Here is a 19,636-nt window from a genome sequence, read left to right as displayed (position 1 = left end):
ATGTCTTTTTGATTGTTTGTTTGTTTGTTTGTTTATTTTTCAAGACAGGGTTTCTCCATGTAGTTTTGGTGCCTGTCCTGGAACTCACTCTGTAGACCAGGCTGGCCTAAAACTCACAGAGATCCACCTGGCTCTGCCTCCTGAGTGCTGGCCAATATGTCTTTGTAAGAACATCCTTTGTGGAGGGCTGCCTCCCTTGCATGGGGCCTTTCAACAACTCTCATCTGAGGCTTCCAAAGGCAGAGTCTCCCTTGAAGTCCCCAAGAGGAGAAAAAGAGGTACCTGCAGCATGACAAGCCCTCCCTACACCTACTTGGCCATGATCGTCTTGATAATTCAGGCCACACCTTTCCTCAGGCTGAAGCTGGCCCAGATCATCTGTCAGGTCCAGGCAGTGTTCCCCTTCTTCAGGGACGATTTTGAGAGTTGGAAAGACTCTATCCGCCATAACTGATCCTCTATCCGGTGCTTCTGCAAGGTGCCCAAGGACCCTGTGAAGCCTCAGGCCAAGGGCAACTTCTGAGCAGTGGACATGGGCCTGATCCCAGCAGAGGCACTGCACCTGCAGAACACTGCCATGTACCTACGATGGCAGACCCAGGGCACACACAGAGCTTTTGCCAAGGACCTGCACCCCCATGTGCTCCATGGACAGCCATATCAGCCACCCAGTCCCCCACCACCATCCAGAGAAGGTTTCATCATCAAGTCCCTGCTGGGGGACCCTGGGAAAGGATCAACATGGCCCCAGCAGCCTATGTGAGCCAGATAGAACAGCTCAGCTCAGAAAGGCATCTGGTCCAAGGGGGAAGAAAGGGCAGGCATTGCACTCCCTAACTCCTCTGAGAAGCCTCTGAGCCCTCTCTCCTGCTCGCTTCCTGGGCCAACAAGAATAGAGGTGGGAATTTCCCAAGGGGAAGTCATCAGGCCTTCTCCTCTCTCTAGAGCAAGGCACCTGGCCTGTCCACTTACTTCAGAGTTTTCCCAGATCCCATGTGAATGTCCATCAGGGGGTTGCAGAGCTTCCTTGTGGGGACAGCTACCTACCTCTTACCTGCCCATCTACACTCCCAATGTAGTAATGCCCTTGGCCACACTACCTCCCACTTCTTGTCCCCAGTGTCCATCTTCAATCAGTCCAGCCTTCTGGAGCATAGGTACTGAATCTTAAGGGTCCCAGGACCTGCTCTGTGATCTAGATTGCTTCCTCTAGAGGGTACCACCCAGCAAGAGCATCTGTGATGTGTGGGTCAGTCACTCTTGGGACCTGTCTGCTCCTGCCCTGGGCTGGCTGCTTTCCTGGTACAGCCTTTAATATTTCAGGGCAGGCAGGGGCTGCTTTTCCCTTCCACCCTTGGACACCAACTTGATAGAGAGCCAGAGCTAGGAGCATGTCCACAGCAACAGCTTTAAAACACCAGGCACAGCCTTGCAGAAAACCCACAACTTTAAGTGGGTTACTCCAGAAAAGGTTTGCCTCGGCTAGACACAGCAGGGCTGGCCAACCATGTCTTGACTCTTCCCCACACAGGGCCAGGTCTGGAGAAGCAGGGCTCAGGCTAGTGCTTCCTTTCTTGATCCCATGTTCTCAGGCCCTCCTGCCATCATCTCTCCATTCCTCTGTCACCATGGTTTCTTGACTCCAGGCTGGGGGAGGGAGAGCCCAAAGTGTGTCCAATCTGAAGTCTTGTCCCATCAGCTGCCTGGGTAGGAGGTAGTACCTTTTGGGGGAAAGGGTTTAGGAAATGAAAGACTGGACCTTGCATAATTTGGGGGTGATGGAAGTAGGGGAGAGATTCACAGTAAAAGAATTTACAACATGAAAAAAAAGAACATCATCCTTTGTGAACAAACAAGTACACTGAACAAGTGACCTGCCATGTTTCTTCATGGCTCATGATGCAAACTCATGACCTCATACAGCGTCTAATACTCACCCGGTATAACATGTCATGTGGCCTCTGCTTCTTTTTCCTCCACTCTCAGTGTCAGAAGATCATACCTCTCCAATAGACTCTTATATTTAATTCTTACCTCATGCTTTTTGTTTAACAGGACACTTGAGCTAAGACAGAGAGCACAGGGGAGACAGCAACAAGAGCAGTGGCAACAGAAACCCCCTGGACCTGACCCTTCACACTGGAATTGTCTTTTGAGGGTCTGACCTTAGCTCTCACTGAATGTTTACCTGCAAGGTAGTGTTATGCCTGCTCGAGCATGCAGATACATGTGGAGGCCAGAGGCTGATGTCTGGATATTGTCTTCAGCTACTTCTCCACTTTATTTTTCGAGATCTAGTTTCTCACTGAACCTGGAGCTTACCATTTCAGCTAGATGGTTCCACCCACCCCTGTCCCCTTCCCCCAGGGTTACAGGCAAGCTCCACCACACCCAACTCTTATGTGTGTGCTAGATACCTGATTCAGATGCTTCTGCATGTGTAGCAAGCATCTTACCCACTGAGGTATCTCCCAGGCTCTTTCCTCTTATTTCTATGTGTCCATCTATTCTGTCTTGAATTCTCTTCTCTAAAATGGCTGTTTGGTAACATCCCTCTCAACTACACTGCTGAGAATTGAGTGCCACATACAATAAAAGCATTGCTTCTAAAAGAGTCATAACCTGAAGTCATCTCTTCCTTTTCTTTAGAAGGTAAGGGAATCTGGACATGGTACAGACTACTGCATCTAAAACATTCTGTTCTACATTATATTATTTGACCCTAACAACCACTGTGCCATGCAAAGGATTTTCTCATGTCACACACACAGCTAGTTCAATGATTTTCAGTGTCTTCAATATCTCATTAAACTGATAAGTGGGCTGATTAGCATTTGAACCCATCTCCAAAATTCCTGCGATGCCAACCCCCCAACACATTTAGCAGTCGTGATGGTCTGACTAGAAATGCTCCCCATAGACACGTATGTTTGAATGCCTGGTCATTAGGGAATGGTGCTACTTGACAGGAATTAGGAGTGTGGCTTTGTTGGAGTAGATGTGGTCTTTTTGGAGGAAGTGTGTCATTGGGGGTGGATTTTGGCATTTCAAATGCTCAAGCCAGGCACAGTGTCTTTCTCTTTTCCTTCTGCCTGCTGATCTGGATCTAGAACTCTCAGCTACTTCTCCAGCACCGTGTCACCATGCTTCCTGCCATGATGATAATAGACTAAACCTATGAACTATAAGCCAGCCTTAAGTAAATGTTTTCCTTTATGAGAGTGTAGGCAGATTTTTCTGTCCTGCCTGCCAGCTCCCAAATAACCACACAGAGACTTCTTATTAATTATGAAATCTTGGCTGATAGCTTTGGCTTGTTTCTAACTAGCTCTTATAACAAATTAACCCATATCTTTTAATCTATGTTCTTTGATGTGGCTTGGTTACCTTTACTTTGTAATGCCCAAGCTGCTTGCTCTGCATCCTGATGTCTCCCTGTGACTCTGCTCTTCTTCTTCTTCCTAGCATCCTTTGTACCTAGAATCCTGCCTAACTTTTGGTCATTCAGCTTTTTATTAAGCCAACCAGAGTGACATCTTCACAGTGTACAAAAAGATTATTCCACAACATAAGAGTTGCTGTGGTCATGGTGTCTCTTCACAGCAATAGAAGACTGACTAAGACAATTTAATAATGTAGGGACAAGGTTCTGTCATGGCTCACACTAACTGTCCCAATCATCAAGTGTCTGCATGGAGACCCAGAGAGTCCCTTTGTCTGAAGCTGTGATGATGAAGCCTGGATTTCATTGGAGACCCCCAGATGTTAGAGATGCCAGAATTGTGGGATACCTTCCAAGGCGAGTTGCTAACAGGGTGTGGATCCAGCCCAAAAGAGAGGGACGTGTGTTGTAGTCACAAAGCTGAAAGGAGTTGGATATCTGAAGAGTGCTTTGACATCAGACATGGAGATGCAGACTTTGGAGTTCGCCTGGCATGGCTGACACCATCAGAAAGAATGGCAAACTAGCCTATCATTCATCCTCCACCCAAGACACTGCACTGCTGAGTCCGACAGATGTGGGAAACAGTAAATAACATTTGACTGTATGCTACAGTCAGGGCAACTGAGCTAAGATGAAGAGATCATCAGGGTAAACATTGGGCAACCAATTATACCCAACCAGAGAAGCAGGAATCCGAGTAACTGAGAAACCTAAGATATCCTTTGAAACAAGGCTCACCCACAGAATAGTGAGGGGAAAATATAATCAGAGTTTTAAGTGTGGCCAAGGCAGTTCCACAGACTGGAATACACATGGGAAAGCTATCTAGGGAGAAGTAAAAGAACCATGTTTTGCCTTCTAACCTCTGCAATAAGTCTATTATGATTCTTGCTGTGTGGCTGTCCACAGGCTTACATTTATCTTTCAGACTTTTCTAGCAAAGAATTATCCTGCCTGGGAGGGAAGACAGAAGATAAACAGTCATGTCACTTGTAACCTGAGGAAGAAATGTTAGCAACTGAGAGCCCCGTGCAGCTCAATCGATCGCACTGGGCAGTGTCCATTGATGGGTTTTCATTTAGTCATTTCTCAGAGCCAAAGCACTTCCTGTGGAGAGGCAGTTAAGACATCTCATTGTTCTCTCCTCCATTGCCAACACCATGTTTTCCTCATCTCCTAAATGAATCACAGATGGCCCCTGACTTATAGTGGTCCATCTTATAATGTTTTGACTTTACAAAGGTGCAAAAGCCCTATGTGTTCAGGAGAAGCTGAACTTTGAATTTTGGTCTCTTCCTGGGCTGGTGACATGATGCTCTCGTGAGGTGCCGGGCAGCGGCACTGAGCTGTCGCTCCGGGTTAGCCATGAGATCACGAGAGCAAACAACTGATACTCGGCCGAGTTATGTGTTGCTAAGCTGTGCTGTTTGCTGGGTTAGTTGCATTAATACACTCCCCACTTAGCGATATTGTCCACGTACAACAGAGTAAGTGGGACATCTGTGGTGTCATAATCCCAGCTCGTTTCTCTACCCATCCTTCTTCCTCCCTCCCTTCCACTCTTTACACTGTTGATAGAGCTGCTTTCAACGACACATCTTAGTGTGGCAAGTTACGTCAACGTCCCCTGTGGTTTATCGCCCTTACCCCTGGAAAGCTTAGATTTTATAATTTCTTCTAAAAGGGTGGAGGAAAATATTGAGTTTGACCATGTGACTGGTGTCAGCCAATCAAGTAGAGTGAAAGTGGTGATGGGTGGGGTTTAAGAAGCTTGTGGCATTTCCTCTTGTTTGTTCTTCCTTATCCTTGCTAGGAGAGAGACACACCTAACTCAGCTGTCGTTCCCACCTTGAAGAAACCCTGCTTACTATATCAGTCGCCCATTCCCACCTCTGCTTTCTTTTGGATTCCATAACACTCTGTTTTCATTTTGCTGTAGCCCCCCAATATTGTTTCATAGTCGATTGTTTCGGCACTGCCTAGTTAGATACCCAAATCTGTACTCACCCCCTCTTCCTTTGTGTGACAAATCCTGACTTCTTTTCAGCCTGGCAGTGTTCCCAGGGAGCCCCACGTACCTCCCTCTGTGTAGTTCAGGGTCTGATGAATGCAGAAGATGCAATTCTGATGAATGTAGTTGTGTTTATTTCTGTACAGCCACCATATAAGGACCAGGAATTTAGTCTAACCACTTTTGTGTCTTTAATATTTGGCAGAGTGGCCGGCACACAGCAGATCTTGGTACAGGTTTTCTGAATTGTGGTATGGTATGGAAGCTGTGGGTTTGAGGATCTAAGCTCATGTTCCATGTTTCACCAGAGATCCTAGAACACCTGCTAATCTATCTGTTCCCAAAATGGCCTCCCAATTTCTTCTGGGTCTGATAGCATATCCTACTGTGTTTTACAGGGAACTGAAAAGAATATTGCCAATACATGAATTCAAAGACACTGCTTTACTGACTGTTGAGAACTTGAAGACACAATACAAAAACTCCTTTATCATCAATGAGCTGACACATCATTAGAACTAGTGTGAGGCCAATAGAGGGGTAACGCTCACCTTCTCTACCCCTATGGCCAACTAAAAACTCTTTCTAAACAAACCCTGAGAATGTCAAAGTAACACACCAAGATTTGGTCCCTCTGTTCTCACACAGGGATCAAGGAAGAGCAGAGAGTGGTCTCAGAGCCATCCTGGAGCTGTGTTCCTGGCCACCACACTAATCCTGGGGACAGTGTGGCCAAGCAAAATTGGTTAATGAGTTGATGTTCCTGCATATCACCTCATTCTCAGCCTTATTTATTTTGCTCTTCTGATGTTTTCTTTTGAATATGGCCAGATTCTTCTTTACTTACACAAAATTAAAGAAGGCCCACCCCTTGGCATTTTTTTCTGAAAGCCTGCCAGTCACCTGCCTGTCCTTCCTGTTTATTTTCCTCCTCTCCTGTAGCCTGGTACTGGCCTTGGTTTCGTCGCTCTACTGGAACTACTAATCAGGGTGAGGTTTCCCACTTGCCAGGCCTCCAGCTCAGCTCCATCCTCCTCAGCTTTCACACACACCCTTGGCTACTGGGAGGAATGCACGGCCTGGGTCAAACCACCTTTCAGTCAGGCCCCGTCTCACACCAGGCTTCTCTTCCCACAGACAGCCATGGGTGGGGTAGCACCACCCTGAGACAGAAGCGTTTCCTTTCTACTGCACCACAGCTATGTTGGTCTCCCTACAGAAAAGAGAACCTAGCACAAATAAAAGCTCATACACGATGCTGAATGTAACTCTTTTTTTTTTCATTCTTAGTATTGATCAGTGTCATTTGTTTTCTTTCCTCCTGATCAAATTTGACTTATGTTTGAGTTTCTTCCAAGCCTATTCTTATGCTGTCTTTCCTGGCTGAAGACAAGGCCTCTTTTCGGTGACCTGCCTCTGTGTAGAAGGTTGCACTAATGTTCCCAGTGTTTCATATTTCCCTTTCCCTGGACAGCTTAGACTTTGTAGTTCCTACCAAAAGTGGGGAGGGAAATAGTTCTGACCCGCTGGTTTGGGGTTTGCCCTTGTGGCTGGTTTCAGTTCTGCAGAGGATGATGTTGCTGACACCCCAGGGTAGGCTGAATAACAACCTCTCCAGACGCCCATGTCCTAATCTGTCAAACCTGTGACTTGTTAATTATATGGTAAAGGAGCTCTAACAATGAGATTAAACTAAACTGAGGGTTTTGTGATTGTTCTGTTTTCAGAGTGGGCCCTAAATTCCATCATAGATGCGCTTAGAAGAAATCGATGGAGGGAGGTTTGACTGTAGAAGAGCGGCGAGGGTGGCCAGAGAAGCAGACGGGGGGTAAGGCCACCATGTACCAAAGAAGGCTTGCAGAAGGAAGCAGTGCTGCCAGATCCTGACTTTAGCCTAGCAAGTATGTTTTGGACCGCTGGCCTGCAGGACAGTTAGAGAATAAATACACACTGACTTAAGCCACCAACCTTTGTTGTAATTTGTTATAGCAGCTAGTAATTATGCTTCTGGGGCACAGTGTGATGCTTTGACACATGTACATGACACAGAATGGTAGGATCAAGGTAATTGGCATACCTACCACCTTAGACATACATCATTTGTTTGTGTTGGGAACATTCAAAATCCTATCTATTTTGAACCATTCAGTCAATTGTTGTCAATCTTTACTGTGCCGTTGAACTTTAGAAGGTTGTTTTGTCTAGTTGTTCCCCTGCACCTATTAGCCATACCCTCCCCATTCTTTCCTCCCCATGCCTTTCTCAGGATCTGGTAGCCTTGTTATTCTGTCCTCTATTTATCCGAGATCAAGTCTGTAGCCTTCATAGGTGAGCAAAAGTATGTGGTATTGTCTCCGTGCCTGAACTATTTTACCTAGGATCTGTCCGCACCCCAGCTGCTTCAAATGACAGACTCTCATTATTTTTATGTCTAAGTAATTATTCCACTGTGAATACACATCACACTTTCCCTCATTCATGAAGTTGTCAATGGGCACTTTGTTCCATTCCTTTTTTTGATATAATGAACAGTGGGTGCTTCAATAAACTTTTGAGGCTGGTGTTTCTTCATCTACCAGTTCCAATTCCTTTGGGTATATAGTAAATAGTGGGATTGCTGAGTCACAAAGTAAATCTTTTCTAGATGTGTGTGTGTGTGTGTGTGTGTGTGTGTGTGTGTGTGTGTGTGTCTGTGTGTGTGTCTGTGTCTGTGTCTGTGTGTGCGCGCGCGCTCATACTCATACAGTTTTTGTCCATGTTCTATTGCTGTGAAAAGACAACATAAGAGTGGCAACTCTTATAAAAAGAAAACATTTAACTGGGGCTTGCTTATAGTTTCAGAAGTTAAGTCCATTATCCTCATGGTGGGAAGTATGGCCAGCATGTAGGCAGAAATGTTAGCTGTGAGTTCTATATCCTGATTTGAAGGCAGCAAGAAGAGAGAGCCACTGGGTTTGGCTTAGGCGTTTGAAAATCAAAGCATACCTCTGGTGACACACTTCCTCCAACAAGGCCATACCCACTCCAACAAGGCCACACCTCCTAATCCCTCTCAAGTAGTGTCACTCCCTAATGACTAAGAATTTAAATATATGAGCCTACGGTGGCTATTCCTATTCAAACTACCACACATACATTGTGTGTTCTATTTGTAGAGTTCAGAAGACAACTTCAGCTGCCTTTCCTCAGTCAGCTTCTGTCTTTTTTGAGACAGGGTCTTTCGCTGGCCTGGAGTTTTGACAAGCAGGCTATGCTGGCTAGCCAGTGAGTACCAGAGTTCTTCTTGTCTCTGCTTCCCATTTCGTCACTGTTGGGGCTACAAGCACATACCATCACCCTGGTTTTTTTTAATGTGGGGTTTAGAAATCTGACCTCAGGTTGAAAGACAAGACTGAGCCATTTCCCTAGATCTATTTCTAGTTGTTTTTGAGGAGTTTTTGCTGAAGGGTATCTGCTGTTTAATGAACATCATTCTGATTATCTACGGTTCAAATCACCTTTCGATTATCTGTAATACTTAGCACAGCATAGTTGTTATATTGTATTATTTGGGCAATAATGACAAGAATAAAAGTCTGCACATGCTCAATAGGGACCCAAGATTTTCTTGGCATTTTTTAAAATTTTTTTTATTTTTATTTATTTATTTATTTATTTATTTATTTATTTATTTATTTATTATTGGTTAGTTGAGTCTTTGGATAAGGGACCCGCAGACACAGAGTCTGGCTGTATTTTCCTACCGAGAAGCTGGTCTCCACGGAAGTCAAACAGTCATCACAAGGTCACCCAGCCAAGGCTCTGTGGTACTAATAGCACCAAATAGCCTCTGTTTCTTGAGAGAGCTGTTCCACACAGCGAGGTCAGGGCCCAACTCTTCTCTGTCATGGCTTTGCTCATCTCAGCAGCCATGGGAAACAAGGTGAGCATTTTGTCCCTGCCTCAGGGAAGCTTGGCTAGAAGAAGATCCTCGAAGTCATAGGACCCTCATTCTGTCTCTTGGCAGGTAGATATGTAAGAATGAAGGGTAGATTTTCTCCTGTTTTCCAACTGTTCTTCAGAGTAAAATTTCTGTAGCTCAACTAAATTTCTATATTTTATCATGTTAGATCAAAAAAAAGTACTTCAGTATATCAGTTGCTCTCATTTTTTTTGGTTTTTTCGCTAAGTTGATGTCCTTTCTTTGACTCTTTGAAGCTGTAAAAATAACTGATTTATATCTACTTGAGACTGAAGCTTGAAGTGGAAGGTACTGGGGATTATTTCCTACTTTGGAGAGAACATCTCTCTTGTGAGAAAAGGAAGACAGAGGTAGCCCAAGCCTTGCTTCCATTTCCCTAAAGATGTTCTCTAAAGAACATCATCCATTTAAATGCTCCGTGAGAATATATTACACTGTAAGGTACATGTGACATGTGCATTTAAAGTAGCTCTATGGAGATATGGCTCATGTCCCACATAGTTCACCCATTTGAAGTGTATGATCCAGTGTTCTTTAGCTCATTCAAATGGTCGTGTGCTGACTGTCAAATCTATTTTTTGGGAACATTTGTGTATCTTTCAGAGGAACACTGTGTGCATCAGCACATACCTGTAACCTCAGCATACAGGACTGTGTTCATCTCTGCATGCAGGAGGCCGGGGCAGGAAGAGCCAGAGTCTGAAGCCACTGTGAATTGCAAGTTCTAGATTAGCTTGAACTACATAGCATTCCTGCTTCAAAGTCACAAACCACCACATCACCATCGCCACCACCACCACCAGCATCACCACCACCATCAAAAACCAAACCACACCAAAGTCCTGTAGCAATGAGCAGTCACATTCTTGTACTCTCAACCCCACCCTGTGCAAACAACAGTATGCTTTACTTCCAGGTATTTTCCCTTTCTGGACATTTTATGTAAATGGAATACTATACCTGGTTCTTGGGACTGCTTCTAATGTTTCCTAGGTTTGCCCACGTTGTAGCATGTATTATTACTTCATTCTTTTTAATTGTCTGAACAATATTTCATTGTGTGGATTGACCACATTTTGCTTTTCATTTACTCCCAGTGAATATTGTAGGCATTTCCCCTTTGTGGCTGTGGTAATAGATTGGGGCTGCTATGAGCATTTGTATCAAGTTTTTGTGTGGACATAGGCTTTCAACTTTCTGGATTTTTAAATTTTTTTTTTGTGTGCGTGCGTGTGTGTGTGTGTGTGTGTGTGTGTGTGTGTGTGTAAGTACATGCGTCTCATAGTGCACATGTGGAGGTCAGAAGACAATTTTCAGGAGTCAGTTCTTTCCTTCTATCGTGTGGGTCCTGGGGATTGAACTTAGGTTGTCAGGCTTGGTGACCCACTGAGCCATCTCACTGACCCTCAGATTTCTTAAATGCATGCATGTGGGAATATAATTGTTAGACTGTACGTAACACTGAGCTTCCATTTTTCAGGAACTTCCAGATTATTTTCAATGCATTCATTTAAAATAAATTCATGATTGCTGGGGTTGGGGGCTACTTGGAGAGAGGGAGAGGATGAGAAAGAGGTTCAGGGTGGTGAGGTGCCAGGAGCTGTAATGTATGCTCAGCCAAAGCTTCCGGTCCCAGATTGACTGCTGCCATGGGAACAGATCCAAGTTAATCTACCGGAGTGCAGCAAAGCACAAAGGTGCTGCTTATGTTTTGCCCAAGAAGTGCCCCCGAGTCAGGTGTTTTGATTGGGATGAAGACTGAACAGGAAGCTCATTTTCAACCTGGGGGCAAATAGGAGGCTAACACGTTTTGTTTGTTAGCCTAGGCAATTGCTGTGAACGAAGGACTGATCTCCAAGGCTGTTCTCAGACCAGCCCACCCGGCAGAACAGCCAGCCTGGCTGGGATCATGTTTTCGGACCATTTTTTGTCCTTTCATCTGCTTAAGCTAGTTAAGTTACACTGTCACTTTGAGCTCTGGCTCCGATTCCTCTGGAAAGGCTCCGTCCAGATGTTCATGTATTTAGCAAATGCACTTTTCTGATGCCTTGGCACGGCTGCTTTCAGATGGGGATGGATATTTGATGCTGTTGGCTGTTGGGAACATGCACACTCAAATGAACAGCAAAGTCTGTGACTCAGATCCCCTGTGTCTCTAATTCTTTTTGTAATACAGCAGATATATCATTTAAAGAGAGACTGACAAGGGAGCACAGGGAAGTGGTGCTGTTTTCCCCATGGCACCCTCTCGTGGGTCGTGCGGAAGCTCTTCATGTAGGGAAGGGCGTCTTGTGTCTTCCTACATTATAGGGCAACTACTTCCATCTTTATGTAGGGATTTGCTTCCCGTTTTAAAACCATTTCTTCCATATGTATGCAGGAACCCTTAGCCCACTGAGTTTCAGGGCTTTGCCCAATACTACGTGTTTTTGATTCTCTATGAGCTAAGCATATCTCAGAGACTATTTTACGTTTTCCAGCATGCCCTGGGGCAAGAGAATAGAAATGACTTTCTTACAGCCACCAGATCAGTGGAGGACCTGCCTCCCACGCCTCTCTCACTTCCTGCCCTCTGCCCTCAGACTTCACAATCCTGGGACTCTGTGGTGGCGTTCACCATTACATTTCCAAATGTCTAACGCAGTGCCTGGCACATGATCCTGGAGACCAGTCTGTGTCTTTTTGAATACTGATTCCAACAAGTACTGCTTGTGCGGAGACTTGAATGGCTCTCCCTTTCTTTATGAAGTGTAGTTGACAGCAGCACCCATCTCAAATACACGTAAACTGTAAGAAGTAAATGAATTAGTGTACTCAAAGTGATTAGAATAGTGTCTTTTGTAGACTGGTGTGTGTGTGTGGGGGGCGCTGTCCATGAATGTTGCCTATTACCATGATGGACTGAGTGGATGAATGAATGCCTAGGTTATAGGACCATCCCCTCGGGAGGTGTCACAGTGTCCTTCAATCTGTTGACCCTATTCTACACAATCAGGTCTTAAGTCTAGGCTGGGAAGCTGGGCTAAGAAGGGCAGTCCTGTGAAGGCTGATGCTTCAGGCAGAGGGCTTTTGGGCATAGTAAATTCCTCCTGGATATCCATTCAACCCTAGCTACTCTTAGAGGATTCTGGGGATTCAGAAGCATGAACGAGATCAGGCTATGTTCTGGATACAGTTCTCTGCCTTCAGTGATCACCAGTCTGGGTTCTAGTAGATCTTGTCTGTTTTATTCACACAAAAGCCTTTGGATGCTTAATATAATTTTGTGAAGATTTCCAAGTTCATTAGACTTCACTTAAGAAAATAGCAGAGTTATCAGCATCTCAAAGGGAATCTTAGGCTGACAAAAGAATGGATGGAGGACACCGATAGCTTTGCTGATTTCACTTCTGAGTGCAGAGCAATGTTCTCATGTGAATGCTGTCTTCGAAGATCTCATCTATCCATGATGGCCTGCAGCCTAGCTGTGTTGGGTGGGAATCCTGAGGTCTCTCTGAGAGTGTGTGAGGAGGACATATCAACACTCCTGAAAAGCTGCCCAAGTATGGGACATATCCAGATCCAGGCAGGGAAAGGAGTAGGTAAAGGCCTGCATTTCTGACATTTTTCTGGCTCTTTCTGCATCACTTACCCATCCCTCTTCAATTCCATGATTCAGAGATGCTGAGTTGAAAGGGATTCATGACTATTGAGCTCTTCAGCAAGACAGTCCAATGAAGAGTGCCACAGGGAAATGAGTGACTCCTTAATGCTGACCTCAGTCCCAGCAAGATGCACAGAAGTGACCCTTCATGAGACTCTATCTGTGACTTCTAAATACTAGGAGCAATGAGGCAGCTGAATTGGTAAAAAGAGCTTGCCACACAGCCTGAGTTCAATGCCTGGAACCATAAGAAGGGAGAACCGACTCCTGCAAGTTGTCCTCTGTTTACACACATACCGTGGCATGTATGTACCTGTACACACACACACACACACACACACACACACACACACACACACACATATTACTACCACTAATGAAATAAAATAAAATAATTCACTTAATATGACAGTCTCTAGTTGCATCCATTTTTCTGCAAATGCTTGGGTTCATTCTTCTTTATAGCTGAGAATAATTTCATTGTGTATATAAACTGCATTTCTTTATCCATTTCTCAGTATTTTTTTTAAACAGGGTCACATGTAGCCCAGGCTGGACTCAAGCTCGCTCAGTACCAAAGGATTGCCTTGGATTCTCTGCATCCTAATTGTTGTGATTACAGACCTGTGCCACCACACCAGGCGTCTTCAGCATTCAAGGCTGTCATGTGACTCTAGGTGTAGCCATAGTAGAGAACCAGCCAAAGTTGAAAAACCTGATAATCAACTACCCCTTTCCTTAGTAAAGGGAGTGATGGAATGCATGTCTGCAGATGTGACAACATGATACTGAGTATCCTGGCCCTTAGGGGCCGAGAGACCATTCAACCCAGAGGGTCCCCATCATTTCTCTGTTTCAGAACAGAATTCTTCAGGACTGACAAAGAGCTGCTGTTTGATTTTTGCCAACTTTTTCCTTTGCTCAGTTAAGGCTCTGAAAACAAAGTTCAACTCAACCACCATTTATCTGTACCATTCTGTAATTTTTTCAAATGATAAGGCTTGAGGGATGGCTCAGAGGTAAGAGCATTTGCTCTGCTCACAAGGATCTAGGCTCAGTTTCCAGCACCCCAAGGCCTCACAACCATCTGTGAGTCAAGTTCTAGGGGACCTAACATTCTCTTCCGGACTTTGAGGGCAGCAGGCACACATGTGGGACATATACATATATGCAAATAAAGCTTTCATACACACAAAATAAAAATAAATCTTTAAATGAAGTTTTTACATTTCTTTTTTATTCTTTTTTTTTTTTTTTTGGTTTTTCGAGACAGGGTTTCTCCGTGTTACTTTGCGCCTTTCCTGGAACTCACTTGGTAGCCCAGGCTGGCCTCGAACTCACAGAGATCCGCCTGGCTCTGCCTCCTGAGTGCTGGTTTTAAAGGCGTGCGCCACCACCGCCCGGCAGTTTTTACATTTCTTTCTTTGCGCTTGCTAGGCAAGCGCTCTACCACTGAGCTAAATCCCCAACCCCAGTTTTTACATTTCATATATAGAACAGACCCGAAGTTAAAGCCACGGCAGTTCTTCTCATGAATGCATTGGTTTGAGATGAACTTGCTTCTCGGTCTTAATCTTCCTGCATTGTCGTCCAGTTCTGATCAGAGAGCAGCCGGTTCTCAAGCCAAAATCAGCCTTCACAGCTGAGACAGTTGAGACCTTGGGGAAGGGAAGGTCGTTGGCCCTGGCTCCCAGGCAGCAGGGCTGGGACCAGAACCTATTCTAATGATGTCTGCTCATATTGCTATATAATGCTCAGGTAACAGCATGTATGGATCCTAACATGTATGGATCAGAGCCACTGGGAATGGCTGCCTATTCCCCTAGCCATGCTCAAGTTTACTTAGAATGGTCACCGTGGTGGTCAGCAGGTCAACGGCTCTGTTAGATGGTATCGTCTCAAGGTAGGCATTGCTGTGCTCACCTGTAGAAGTCTCACTTGAGAGTTGAACAGGGGGATGGTGACTTCAAGGTCAGCCTGGGTTACAGAGCAAAGCCTTGTCTAGTGATAACTAACTCACTCACTAAGGAGGTAAAATCTGCAACCTTAGCAACAATAGGATGTGGAGTGTGATTACGTGGGTCTTTAGAGTGGCAGAGGGGAACTTCAGTTGTAAAATACAGGAGCATATTACTGCTCTGTCCCACTAGGACACTGTATTTCGAACATTAAAAATCTGTGAAGAATTAATTTTCTGATTATCTCCCGCAGAGTCCAAGTATCTTCTCTTACCATGTTGTTAATTTTAATAAGTCAACAAATTGGCTACTTCTCTTGGAAAGGCTTTCATTGAGGGAATGGCCATTTTATACAGTTCTCGCAGAGAGGGAGGAAAACAGACTTCCAAATGCATTATCAATAAGTAGGGCATTTGGACCCTGAGATAGGAAGTGGACAAGATGTGCTGAGCTCTTGGGTGCAGATGCTCGAGTCGATACTGAAGGAGGTGAGGCAGCAATGGTTTTGGCACCGTTCTTGTCTCCTCAGGACCAGTGCAGGACTTCTGAAGGGCAGGCCTAAATCCAACTTGGATCTCAAGTCTACCCAAAGTGGTCAAGTTCACTGCCTTGAGCTGAAGAACAGTCGGGAAGCAAACACAGGAAGGGACACACTCCTGAAGGGCAGGGGCATGACCTAGTGTTTCCTAGCACATGACTGGCCCTTATAGATAGTAACACCTAATTTGTTGAAATGAAGTGTCTTTTAGGGACCCAAAGGCATTTCCCTACATTGCAATCAAGTGGAGATCTGGACTAAACCAGGGCAGTTTTGTGGGGGTGGGGTAAAGAGCCTGGGAGCAGTCAGGAGGGACTCGTGTCTGCCACGAAGCCATTGGATAGCCGCCCTGAAAATGGGTCGCGAAGGTGCCCTCAATGGGAGGAGAAACACAGGACAGAAATGTCATCAACCTCATAATTTGGCTGCTGCCCTAGCCCATCCCTCTTAAACCTATTTCCTGGAGCCAAACTGCGGGTTTCATATCCCAGCTACAAATCCCTCTGGACACGCTGGTTCCTTTGGGATCCTACCTACCAGAGGTAAAGAGACAGAATGAATCAAGTTTCCTCTAAAGTTATCATCTGACTTCAGTTTTGACCTGTTTCCTCGCCTAATTTAGTCAGATAAACCCACATACCTTAAAACTATGCCCTGCCCCGCAGAGGTGCTGTGACTCACTTACGCACCTCCTGAAGGGAGGAACCAGGAGCTCCCAGCGAAGCCGAATTCCTGCCCTGCAGCACCTCTGTCTCACTAGACTAGAAGTGGAACAGGCTGCCACTGGATGACGAAGGAGACCGAGAAACCCATGGCCACGGAGGCTAAAGTATGAACAGAATGTTGAGAGCAAAGTCCTTATTTTGGGGTTAGAGGCAACTAGAGCACATGGAGATAAGTGACAGGCTCTCAGTGTCATCAGCCCGTGTCAGAGCTGGGTCCAGAGCAGGATTCTTCCGTCATACTGACTCCCAAGTGCCTGGTGGAATGGACTCATGTCTCCCTAACTTTAGGCAATAGTATTTTGGAGAAGGAGGAAGAGGTCAATATGGATGCTGCATGGCGTAGGTAATTCATAGGGATTCAGTTGGAAAATGCTTGCTATATGTTGCATGTGTGTGAGAGAGCACTTAGTGACTCTACTAATAATGATGGTATGTCTCTATGCCTGTGTGTGTTCGTAAATATTTAAATTGGGGTGAAGGGCTCACCAGGATTAGGGAGAAGGACAGGCACAAGGGCTTAATTCAAGGCTCTTGAGCTCTGAACATACCCAGGAGAACCTGCCCTCCTCCACACTGGCCCAGGTGTGGCTTGAGATGAGGGCACCACTGCCCTCTGCTGTACTGAGAGGTGAATCTGCTCCGTGGCAGCTTCCCCTCAGCCAGGCTGGGGGTAGACACCAGTGAGAAGCTGCACACCAGCTGATCTGCACCTCTTGAGGTCACTCCCCCACCTCTGATGTTCTTGGCTGCAGGTGGTGGAGCAGGAACACCTGGTGCTTCTGAGTAAGGCTGGCCATTGCCCCAGGGCCTCCCTAAGCCCAGGGGGACTTGGATTCTCTGAAGAGTCTCCAAGTTCTGGCAGTTCCTTCTCTTATCTTCCTGGCCTTACTGGGAGTCAAAGCTCAGAATATCAGAATGCTTCTTAAAGGTAAGGCCCCTATTGCCTTAGGCTAGTTCTCTCATTTGCAGGCGCAGGCCCTTGAGAGAAGAAACCTGAGGACTACTTCCCTGAAAGAGCTCCCTGCATTTGACCATTTGCAGAACTGGTCAACTGTATTCCCATGACTTGCCTTACATGGTCTCTCTAAACCGGGGTGGGGTTGCTACTTTTTGATTGGTTTAGAGGTGATTTTCTAAGACAGAAAATGTACCTCCAGCTGGAATGAAATTCATCAGGCTTTAGATGCGAACAAATTCAACTTCAGAGCAGCAGCAAACACGGCATTCTGTAATTAACTGGGTAACATGAGGGCACAGCTCCTAGCAGTGCCACCCAGCCTCATTTCTAACATCTTGGAGACTTCAGCATGTGGCTGGCTCCTGAGTTCTAGGATATGTCTGTTTTTTAAATGGGGTCACCAGGGAGCCTCATGGTAGAGAATTATTTAACTAACATTTTTCTTTACATAATAAAATGTTTATGGATTTTTGGTCTCCAGTTTAAAATGAGCTATCCTAATCTATAATGCAAGGGCAAAAGTTATTTCTGCTTCCCTTTTGATGTTGTGGAAACTAACATCAGAAGAACCACCCAAACTTTGGCAGTTGATGTTTGCTTTGGTGTTCATCCTATGTCAGGCTTTCTGCCAGCCCAGGGAATACAGCAGTGGCCAAGGCAGACATGGTCTTGGTGCTCATGAAACTCACAGCCAATCAGGGAGAGACATACAGGTAAGTCCCCACTTGAGTATATAAGAAATGTGCACTGTAAGTGCCATGAATTGGATTCTCATGGCAGTGATCTCTGATCAAGGCTTCAAAGAAACTTCCCTGGACTCCACAGGATGAGTGGAGTTGGCCCAGCATGCTTACAACTTGGTCTTTAACTTGTAGGAGTAGGAGTAGGGGAACCTTTAGGAGGTGGAGTCTAGCACAAGGAAGTTAGATCATTGGGGGCATGCTCTTAAGGGATATATAAGGACCCTAGGCCCTTCTCTTCCCTCTTTACTTTCTTTCTAGCCACCATGGATGAGCAATTTTGCTTTAACTTGGGTTTTCCCTGTAGGTAGCCTCCCTACATGCCCCAAACAAGACAACCAAATGACTTTGAAACTATGAACCAACATAAAAACTTTCTTCCTTTCAAACTGATCATTTCAGACATTTTGTCAAAGCAACAGAAACCTCTGTAACATAGGACCCAAGATAAGACACAGTGGTGAGTTCTCCAAATTTTCTTTTTATGTCACATATTCCAGGTGTGGCACCAAAGAATACACCAGAAACCCAAACAGGCATGTAAAAGCTAAGCTCCAACAAAAGCTTGCTTTCTCTGCCAAATACTGGGAAGAGAGACCACCTCTCAGCATAAACTGTTCTCGGACAGAACTTGTCTCCAGTCAAATACTCTGAAAGCCCGTGTAGTCCCTTTACCACCCGTGCCAATGAAGGCCAGGTAGAGAACCGTGGCTTCCGTTCACTGAGGCGGCAGCAGCTCTGCTTGCTTAGCTTTGTGCCAGACAAAGCTGAGAGGAGAACTGCAACTTTCCTTTCGTGAACACAGGAACAACAACCACAGGCCTTCTTCCTCCCGCACGCAAGTCCGCCAGCAGCGGGGACCACTTGGGGAACCCTCGAGCTTGGGCTTCCTCTTCTACTTGCAGTAGTGAGGCTGCCCTTCCCTTCCTGCTGGACGAGTACTGGAGGGCCAGCAGAAAGTAAGCATCCCCATTGGTAAGATGTATGCGGATACCATGGTGACCAAGTGATTACTAGTACGTAAAAGGCCATGCAAAAATAGACTCAGAAGCAGTATAGACAAATGAAATGGCCCCCCCCCCAAAAAAAAAAACTGTTCAAGGAAAGCTGTGAGATGAGGAAGATATTGGGAAGGAAAAAAGATTGCGGGAAGAAAACAGAGGAATGTCAACTACAAAGAACAGAAAAGAGAAAGCTAAGCTCTAGTGAATTTTTTTCTTTCCAAGGCTGAGAATGAAGCAAGAATGGCCACTCCCATCATCCACATTCAATATGGTGTTGGGACCACACAAGAGTATATCAAGACAGAAAAAGAAAAGACAAAAGGAAGAAACAGTTGTCCTTGGTAGATAGCATGACTGACTGTTTGGAAGTTCTTAAGGAATCCTCCAAACTAAGCCAGACATACCCTCTATCCTAATGAATGAAATCAGCAAGGCCACAAGAAATCAGATAAATATGAAATGGCTTATAGCAGTAGACACATGGACACTGCAGCTGAAAAATGCAAGATATATTCACTCAAAAGTAGAATATTTGAGTATGAATCTAAGAAAACATATACAGGACTGCATTCTGAGTGCTGAGGAAGACCACAAAGACCCAATAAATAGAGACAAGCATGTGTTTATGGGTTAGAAAACTCAACTTAGTAATA

The 19,636-nt window shown here is 45.3% G+C and overlaps 1 pseudogene; it reads left to right on the top strand.

Annotated features, from left to right (window-relative positions):
* The first annotated feature begins 200 nt into the window (after nucleotides 1-200).
* Nucleotides 201-1,438, top strand: LOC131910814 (forkhead box protein H1-like; annotated as a pseudogene).
* The last annotated feature ends 18,198 nt before the right edge of the window (nucleotides 1,439-19,636 follow it).

This window comes from Peromyscus eremicus, chromosome 5 (genome assembly GCF_949786415.1).
Source record: "Peromyscus eremicus chromosome 5, PerEre_H2_v1, whole genome shotgun sequence".
NCBI lineage: Eukaryota > Metazoa > Chordata > Mammalia > Rodentia > Cricetidae > Peromyscus > Peromyscus eremicus.
Note: the sequence above shows the minus strand (reverse complement) of the source record. Positions and strands in the feature narration are given on the sequence as shown.